The 10,000-nt window shown below is 37.1% G+C and overlaps 1 long non-coding RNA gene across 3 annotated transcripts in view; it reads left to right on the plus strand.

Annotated features, from left to right (window-relative positions):
* The window catches only part of LOC135198357 (uncharacterized), a 307,497-nt gene that overhangs the window by 205,227 nt on the left and 92,270 nt on the right, over window positions 1-10,000 (plus strand). For all 3 annotated transcript variants that reach the window (XR_010310766.1, XR_010310764.1, XR_010310765.1), the window contains exon 4: window positions 1,080-1,101. This is a non-coding gene — a long non-coding RNA (uncharacterized LOC135198357). The remainder of the gene's footprint in view (window positions 1-1,079; window positions 1,102-10,000) is intronic.

The raw sequence follows: 10,000 nt of genomic DNA on the forward strand, positions 1-10,000 counted from the left end.
CTCTCTCTCTCTCTCTCTCTCTCTCTCTCTCTCTCTAAAATAAAAAAAAGAGCAATAACTTTAACGAAAGGATGCAATCACGTCAACCCTTGCAGAAAAATATAATGTGTGTGCTTGTTTATGAGAGAGAGAGAGAGAGAGAGAGAGAGAGTATTTAGTATATATGTGCTTTTATAATGTGCGTAGTAAGTGTTTTAAATATATGTTGTATTTGAGCGACCTGTTATCAGTGCAATATTTTAACAATGATGTATTTTATTATTGCCTAATGCTTAGCTGGTGATTCTTGTAGTTTGACCTTTATTTTAGGATGGACAAATAAGGCACGATGCTTTTCTTTCACAGCTCTTCACTATATGCCAAAGAAATCAATAGATAATTGGGGGTTTCGACCCCTTCCCATTTTCGTGCTCATTAACCAATACGTCTTGGCCAACAACGTTCAAAATAAAAAAAAATAGGGTCGTAATGATCTGGTTTTTATGTCATAACTCCACCCATTATGATTTGATTAATAATTCCCCGTGAAAGCCTTAAGCCTCAATTTACGAATATTACCAGATTCATCTTGGAATTTCTCCCGCGGAAATCATCTCTCGAGGTGAACCAGCCCATTAAGGTGTCGATGAGGCATACCGTGAATTTTAATAGAATTTTAATAGAATTTCAGTAGGGTCCGGAAGGACCTTTCGTAACACCCACCATTACGAGTGTACTCAATTTAAGGGAACGTTGATGGCGAACCGATTTACTCTGAAAATTCTTATTACTTGCTTCTTTGTAGGTGAGAACGTTCAGACTTACAACCAAGGGGACTCATAGAATTGATCAGTGTTCCTGCACCGTCTAGGATTCGAACCACGGGGTGTACAAGTCACTATGATGCAGACCCTAGGAGTATGAAAAAGCCTCGGAATTCCCAGTCTAATTCTCTTAGTAAGCGTCTTGAAGATCGGGAGCAGAAAAAAAAATATCGAGAGAAAAAAAAAGTCACAGTGAGGACATCATATCCCATATTGATAATGTTGTGCAAAGTTTATAACAAAGTTAGTAATTTCTTTTTTCTTTTGCATTTTCAGAAGCTCTGCCGTTTCGCTTATGGTGAGTGTTAATATGTTATTATTATTCTAGTAGTAGATTAGTCAAACATTTTTTGAAAGGTATTAATTACATTTCTGGGATTTTTTCTTTTGTGCGTTCTTGAAATGTTTTTTCGTTTTCTCCTTTTCCCTCTGCGTATTGCTCTGCATTCTTGTAATTGGATTTCACTCACATCATTGGTAATCTTAGCGTTGTACATATGTTTGTTATTTTTTGTTGTCATTAGTATTATTATTAATTTTATCGGCAGGTTTTTATTCGATTTTGTTTTTTGATTGATTTACTGCAAAAGTGTATGCTAATTATATTAAGATAAAGGTTCTTTGAAATAATATGTTTGAAGTGCAAAAAAGTCGTTGAATGGTATGGCTTTTTGGTTGTTGATCAACAACAAACAAGCCATGGAATCCAACCAAATCTGGGTACATGAAAAACTTGGCCCCAAAAGCACACACACACACACACACACACACACACACACACACACACACACACATATATATATATATATATATATATATATATATATATATATATATATATATATATATATTATGACAATAAAAGTGAAAGTTTAAACTGGTTAAATAAATATTGAAAATATAATGCCATGTGCTAATGTTTCCTTAAATGTATTTTTAAAATTTAATATGTTACATGTAGGTTTTAAATACAAAATTACAACTTTACATACGGGAATAAAAATGAATATAGAAATCTAAATACAGGAATAAAAAATATTGTATAGCATGCACAATGTTACAAATCAGCTAATTTCTATTTTTACATAAGTGTGTATAATATTAAATTTGAGTGAGCGTGTGTATGTCCAAATGGTCTACGTTGATTAACGGCTGCAGATTCGTGCTGGGCGGGGCCTCAGCGACCTGAGCGAGCTATGTTACTTGGCTTTCGCTGGGTCCTCTCATGTCTTCTAAGGGGCGCGATGTTCTCGGTGGGTTTGGGGCGTGCTGTCTGGTCCCTGTTGGCCATTAATCAACGTAGACCATTTGGACACGCGCGCGCGCGCACACACACACACGCAAACTCACTCAAATTTAATATTTTACACATTTGTGTATAAACAGAAATTAGCTGGTTTGTACCTTTATGCATGCTATGAAATATTTTTTATTCCGGTATTTAGATTTCTATATTCATTTTTATTCCCGTATGTAATGTTGTAATTTTGTATTTAAAACCAACATGTAACATATTAAAATTTTAATAATAATATCCTTTATTTCAGCTCAGGGCCATATACATTGGATATACAAAATACACAGTAACATACACAATCTAGATATATGAGACAACATGATAAGAAAAATGAGTATCGCACTTATCCACAAAATAGCTGAGATAGCATAAAAGATAGTAATCATAATACTGGTAATAACAGTAATAATATTTGTGAGAAAAAAAATGCATTGAGAATTATAACAGTTAGTGCACAGATTATATAACTTAAATTTCAACTAGAGTTCTTAGGTGGTTACAGTAGTCAGGTCCATAGGGCTAAATACGAAAATTGAATGTAAAAAAAAAAAAACTCTAACTTGATAGTAATCACAGTAATAATGAAAAAAATAAAATATCAGCAATGGTAAAATCTGAAGATGACATCTTGCCAATACAGAGATTAAGTCCTTTAGGGGACAAAGGCCTCATTTTCCCATCTTTCCCACAATTTAGATCTTCTTGCTTCACTTCTTAGGATGCTTTGTATGAGCGAGTTGCCGCTGTTTCTCACACGGGTTACCAGATTGGACATTGTTCGCCTTACAATGATTTTTAAATTGTCCAGGTGGTTTTCTAAGAACATCTGTGTGACGGAGTGGTAGCGTGGAGTGTTTGTGAGGCGTCTCATAATGTCATTGTGCACAACAGTGATACGTCTCATGGTCTCTCGGGTATAGTTCGTCCTGAGGGAACACCCATAGATACTGTAGCAGTACGAGCGGAAGAGCAGCAGTTTCACGTCTCGGTGACAGAAGGCAAACCTTCTTGCTATCATGTTGCCAGTTACACATAGTTTACGACGCCTCTGTTCAATGTCTGCCGTATCTTTTAGGTCGTCGGTGATAATGTGACCCAAATACGGAAATTCGCGCACAAATTCCAGCTGACGGTTTCCGAGGAAAATTTGTGGTTTTGCAATATGCTTAACCGATCTCGGGAGCAGCGACATTCACTGGGTCTTGGTTTCGTTGTAGATTATATCAAATTCCTCTGCATATTGGCGGCAAGTGTCGATGAGTCGTTGGAGGCCATGCACTGATGGGGAAATCAGAACCATATCGTCGGCGTAACAGAGGTTGTTTATAGTTGTTTCATTGACAGTGCATCCGATTGGGAGTGAGTTCAGTTTGACGTTCAAGGCATCTGTATACGTATTAAACAGGTATGGAGAGAGAATGCCCCCTTGCCGAAGCCCGTTTAGGGAGCCGAAGGTGTACGATAATACGTTACCCCCATTTGACACAGAATTGCTGTGTGGAGAACCAGCAATGTAAAATGCCAATTAGTTATAGGGGTGTGCCCCTTTTATGCAGCTTCAGGTAGTTTACTCTGTCAAATGCTTTTCTCACATGTACAAAACATAGGAAAACAGGAGACGCTGATGATAGGTAGTAGTTCAGCAATTCTTTCAGTATGTAGATGCAGGTGTCGGTTGAGTGGTTTGCTTTAAACCCGAACTGGTTGTCAGTGGTGTGTAGAAAGGGGAGAAGTCTCACAAGAAGAACCGACTCAAGTATCTTCGATGCGATCATTGTGATTGCGGTAGTTGCCAGGGTCAGCTGCATCCTTTGGCTTGTTTTTGATTAATGGTATCAAGTGAACTAAGAGTAGGAAGTCTGGAAGAAACTGGTGAATTATGCACGCATTGAATAGGGCAGCTAGCAAAATGTAAATTATCGGATGGCAGAATTTGAAAGCCTCTGCGGGAAGACCATCACAGCCGGGCGATTTATTATTAGGTAGGCTGTTTATGGCATCGCTGATGTTATCTGGCGTAATACGGTCTGCAAAATGAAATTGAATGTTGTCATTAAGGAGGTTATCTACATCCCTTCGGGAAGCTTGATCATTTATGCAATTCAGGATGTTGTTGAAGTGATCGCCCCACAAACTTGCGATAGCTTCGTCACCGACTCCTTCCCCTACTCTCTGTGATAGCTTTATAGTTTTGGGATTTAAGGACTGGATATCTTTCCAAAGACGAGGGTAATCACCAGATTCTAAGGAAACACTAGCACATGGCATTATATTTTGAATATTTATTGAACCAATGTTTAAACTTTATCTATTATCATAAATATATATATATATATATATATATATATATATATAATATATCTAAATATATATGTATAGTATATATATATAAAATATATATATAAATATATTATATATATATAAATATATATATATTATATATATATATATATATATATATATATATATATATGAAGACAGGAGCAACTACTAAAGGAGAAACATATTGGAGTAGGGAGACGCGTTCTGTCTTTTATCCATTTGTTTAACGCCGACGTTTCGTATCAGCTTGATACATTTTCCAGGCTGAAATAAATATATATATATATATATATTATATATATATATATATATATATATATATATATATATATATATATATATATATATGGTGTTTTTGTGTGTGTGTAGACAGATGATTCGGAGAGGAAGCTTCGAAGCACCGACGAAATCATTGGATGATTGGTCGTTCCAACTGAACTCGATTTATGGAAGTTGCATCCCCTGTGCCAGCTGCACAGGCTTTCATTTCCCTAAGGGGCGTGGACGTTCTTGAAAGCCCGAAAACACAGTAAATGATTTGCTTTGTGTGGCAGTGGATTGTCCGCATGCTTTGCTTTCTTCGTACTCCTACCAAATTAAACTTTGGGCAGTTTTATATACTTCAGTTTTATACTCGTGAAGCTCCTTAGATGCTATTGCTCTACTGAAGAGGGAAGAGATTTAACCTTCCTCGATATATATATATTTTTTCAAAATTCATGAGATCATCTCGGCTGTATCTCTCTTCTTTATAGATTTTCTTGAGCGTATTACCTCCTTCACACAATGGCCGCACAAAATCGTTATCACAAGGAATACAATCCTCAGTGGATGTCTGATGAAGGGGTTTGGAATAATCGAGTAAACAGTAAGAGAAATTTTTTGAAGGATTGACTGATAGTTTCTGACGATGGAGGATATATATGTATATTCATACATACATACAGACATATATATATAATATATATATATATATATATATATATATATATATATATGCATACATATACGGGTGGTATCAGACTCACTCTCTCTCTCTCTCTCTCTCTCTCTCTCTCTCTCTCTCTCTCTCTATATATATATATATATAGATATATATATATATATATATAGATATATATATATATATATATATATCTATATATATATATATCTATATATATATATATATATATAGAGAGAGAAGAGAGAGAGAGAGAGAGAGAGAGAGAGAGAGAGAGAGAGAGAGAGAGAGAGGGTCTCATACCACCCGTTGCATACCAAGAAATTATGTATTGGAGTAAAGAGGCCCAGAAGCAGTAGCGCCAGATGTGATAAGATGTTAGGATTCATAGTTGACTACTGTCATAAATAAATAAGGCAGTCTCTGAGGCTGCATCCTAATTTACATTCCTATCTCATGTTTTCATAAAGTTGACTTCCTATGGGCAGAGACTAGTGCTCAGACCAGTCTGAAAATTACTTCAAAGCGCAGATAATAATATTCGTTTTCATCTTAATGCTGGGAATTTTGTTTAGCCAGTATTTTATCGCTAACTCCGGGAGTAAGCCACCAAACTACTATGTTCTTGTTGTTGTTTGTTGGGGGTTGGTGATAGAAAAGTCTAATAAGGTCTGAAAAATGTGTTTTAGGAATTTTAGGACGGGATATTTGTGATTTATTTATTAGAATGAAAACGTAAAATATAATGTGCATGTTAAACAGTACAGAAAAATTATTTTTAACATAATGTAGCGTTTTTATTTTAATTTTCAACGGTGAAACAATGCTCCTCCATTTGACCGTAGATTTTCCGCACTTGCCTCGAGTAAGCTGGACGTCGGATCGCGCCTTGTTATGCATACAAACAAATGCGCGCTGGAAAAGTGTCTAAGTCTTCCTTTGCCACATTTCCAAGCGCATAAGAGCGTTTTGATCAATTTCAAAAGTGCCGCTTCAAAGAGATTCGTGGTCATGAGTCGAATGTCAGTGAAGAGAGTTGGTTGTGGGAAATACTTTACTTTTTAAGAAAATTTTATCGTAACTCTTCCCTTGTCCTGTTCGCAGGTTATGCCTTCCATTCAACATCATCTAAGTCAAATAACTAAATCCTATTAGTTTCACGCTTGAGGTTAATAAAAAGTTATGAAATCATGTGTGATTAACACCTCTCTCTCTCTCTCTCTCTCTCTCTCTCTCTCTCTCTCTCTCTCTCACCTAATATTAATAAGCGTCTGCAGAAGTTCATTTGTAATTTCGGTTTTTGACTATCTTCGTAGTGTTTCATTTCCCAAGTTTATTTTATAATGATATTGAAGAAGAAGAAGAAGAAGAAGAAGAAGAAGAAGAAGAAGAAGAAGAAGAAGAAAGCAATGAATAATTAGTTACAATTGTAAAACTAGGTTGGAGGAAATTAAGATTTCTGTCATTATATCGTAGATGAAATAAGATTAATTGTTTCTTGCTCCATGATTTTATTCGCGACCATGATAAGATTCCCGATGATTTATTTGATGTACGTTTGTATAAAACGAAAGAGTAATTGAGTTTATTTTTCTTAGTCCGCTAAATCAAACGCTGACGTTATTTTCTGGCATTAAAAATAATGTTATTAAGGGAGAAAATCCCACTTTTGCCATGACTAAAAAAAGAAACTCTCCAAAATCAGAGATAAATTCATCAGCAGCTGTCACCGTGACAGCTGGGAATGACTGCCGCCACAAAGACATGTCAGTATTTAATGACAGCAATATTTTCGAAAAATGAGGAGCACAGTAAGTTCCATGATGGGAAATTTTAATGACTTTTCGAAGAGTGGATCATATTTCTAATGAATGAACAGCTCTGTATATTTGTTTATTTTTATATATATGCTCGGTGCTCTGCATAACCAGACAGACAGCCAGGCAGACAGAGACAAAACGTTGTTTTCAAGATAGTTTTTACCGACTGTCAATTTCTTTTTTCATGCGAAAGAAATCGAGGAATAAATACATTGGTGTACTGAAGACAGTGAATGCTGGTGGGGGGGGTGGGGGGGGGGGTGGGGGGGGGGGGGGGGGGGGGGGGGGGGGGGGGGGGGGGGGGGGGGGGGGGGGGGGGGGGGGGGAATCTATGACCTTTGGCTTGAACATCTCTTGCAGACATTTGGGGTTCCGAATAAAGCTTCGGAAGTCTCGTGTAATTCTGGATTTGCAAAATCGTACTTTTCGCTCCTTATTTTTCCCATTTGAGGACAAGAACGGACTCTACTTTCTTGTTACTTTCGTTCTTCTTCGTCTATTAATGTTTCTTCAAAGCCACCCCAGCGGATATTTAGTCGCCCCTGCCGTCGGCCTCACCCGTTTGTAAAACAAATTAAACTACCTAGTGTTTATGAGTAGAATGGCATAAACTATAGTAGATTCACATGAACCGTGCATCTGATGTCTAGGCCAGTCCCTTACGACGCTCCTGATTGGCTGTTGGTAAGCCAATCACAGTGCTAGAAACTCAGTCTCTCACGAGAGTTCACATGGGCAGGATGAGTGTTTCACCTCACCTGAGGGATACGTCTTTCAAAAGTATCCATCGGGAGAGGTGGAACATACATCCTGCCCATGTGAACTCTCGAGAGGGACTGAGAGTCTCCAGCCCTGTGATTGGCTTATCAACAGTTAATTTGGAGCGCCGTAAGGGACGGGCCTATACATCAAATGCACGGTTCATCTAAATCTATTCTAGTATGACTACAACTCTGGAGGCATATACGTTCCTTGATTTTTTACTGTTACAATTTGAATTGAAAATCAACAGACTTTGGCCTTCAATACCTCCCATCACTCCAAGGCAGCAATCTCTAAACTCCCACGAAATTAGTCCGTCATGTCTACCCAATATCAATTTTCGTCAATTTGATCAGTTGTGCCACAATTCACCACGAGATTTCGTGAGTTAAATGTAGGAAAATAGAGAAACGCTATTCAAGGGATGAAAGCTCTGTTATTAGAAGCCCTCTTGTGTCGACGAGATCTCTTTTGCAAAAGCCATTAATGCCTGCCGGGTGGTACTATCTTCAGTCCAGTAATTATGGCAGCTCTTACATCGCGTGGAATTCAAAGCCTCGAGGCTCATCACTGTTAGACTGAGCACTGCGTGAATGCGATGGTAAGGCGAAGGAAAGTGAATTTATCTTCATGAATTACAGAAGATTGTGAAATTGTGTAATTCTGCGATCTGTCGCAATTCGTTATGTAAAACTAGACAACGTCTTTTCGTGGCAAGGACCCGGTAATTGACTTTCTATCCGGTGAATTCCAAAGTAAGGTTCAGTTCCAGAAAGGTCATTCATGGGAAGAAATATAGAATATTTGATGTTTTTTAGCGAAAGTTATTTAAAAATGTATGAAAGAACACACGCTTTGATATCAGTATAACATTTCTAAAAGTACTGATAAAAGTACTCTCTCTCTCTCTCTCTCTCTCTCTCTCTCTCTCTCTCTCTCTCTCTCTCTCTCTCTCTCTCTCTCTCTCTGCCATTCATAAAACTGTTAATTACAGATTTTCATGCAAATTTTCGAAAGGTGCTTTGGAAGGTGAATTTTCTTGTCATGTCAATTTTTTGTCATTGGTGCTGAATATTATGTTTTCCCAACTCAATATATGGTTCTTCCATTGCTTCCATAATCGTAGAAGGTGATATATTGCATGTATATTTTGGATCAGGTAAACAGCGTAGGCAAAATCTTGACTCCCTTCGGTGCAACTTCTCACTGAACACAGCCATATGTTTCCTACATTTGTCACGAGAATAAGTGAGAGTGAGGAGAGACAAGACATATCCCTTGGATCCGTTAAGACTCCCCCTTGAAACTCTCTCGTCTCACCGGAAAGATAAACGGCGCCTAGACCTTGGAAGTAAAAGAAGATGGTCTTAGAGTTTACCGAAGTCGAAGATTATTTTCTGTCTCCGCATGGGGAGAAATCTGCTGTTCTCTGTCTCCGCATGGGGAGAAATCTGCTGTTCTCTTTCTCCGCAGACGGTGAATGGGTTTGTATATATCCTACTACATCTGTTGTGCATTTACGCTGCTACTCTGAATGTTTTCCCATCTGTGTCTGTTCCAGACCACGATCCATCGCCTCCTTGCTTCCAGCATCGTCTCTCCTTTACCCCATCTTTTACATGTGAAAATTTAATTTTAGACTGAAATAATGGCCGTTATGATTTTGTGCTGTTTGATAATATTGTAATGGTAATATGATAATACAAATAAGGTTGAATTTGATCATGAAAATAGTAGTAGTAGTTGCGGTACAAGTAAAAGTTGAAAATGAGTCGTGAAGGTACAGTAATAACTAGGTAGGTCTGTATATAATACTGTTCTCAATTGTTTTGCTTGGTAATAATAAGAAAAACTACGAAAAATTATAAAAGATTCATTATAAAGGTGAGACGATCGATTAGTCTACCAAAGAGAAGTATACATTCTTGTTTCACCTTTCAACGTAAATAGTTTCTTATGTGGATGTGGACATAGTCAGATATATATATATATATATATATATATATATATATATATATATATATATGACTGGTAAAAATGTTCTGTTACAACA

This window comes from Macrobrachium nipponense, chromosome 22 (assembly GCF_015104395.2).
Source record: "Macrobrachium nipponense isolate FS-2020 chromosome 22, ASM1510439v2, whole genome shotgun sequence".
NCBI classification, from domain to species: domain Eukaryota; kingdom Metazoa; phylum Arthropoda; class Malacostraca; order Decapoda; family Palaemonidae; genus Macrobrachium; species Macrobrachium nipponense.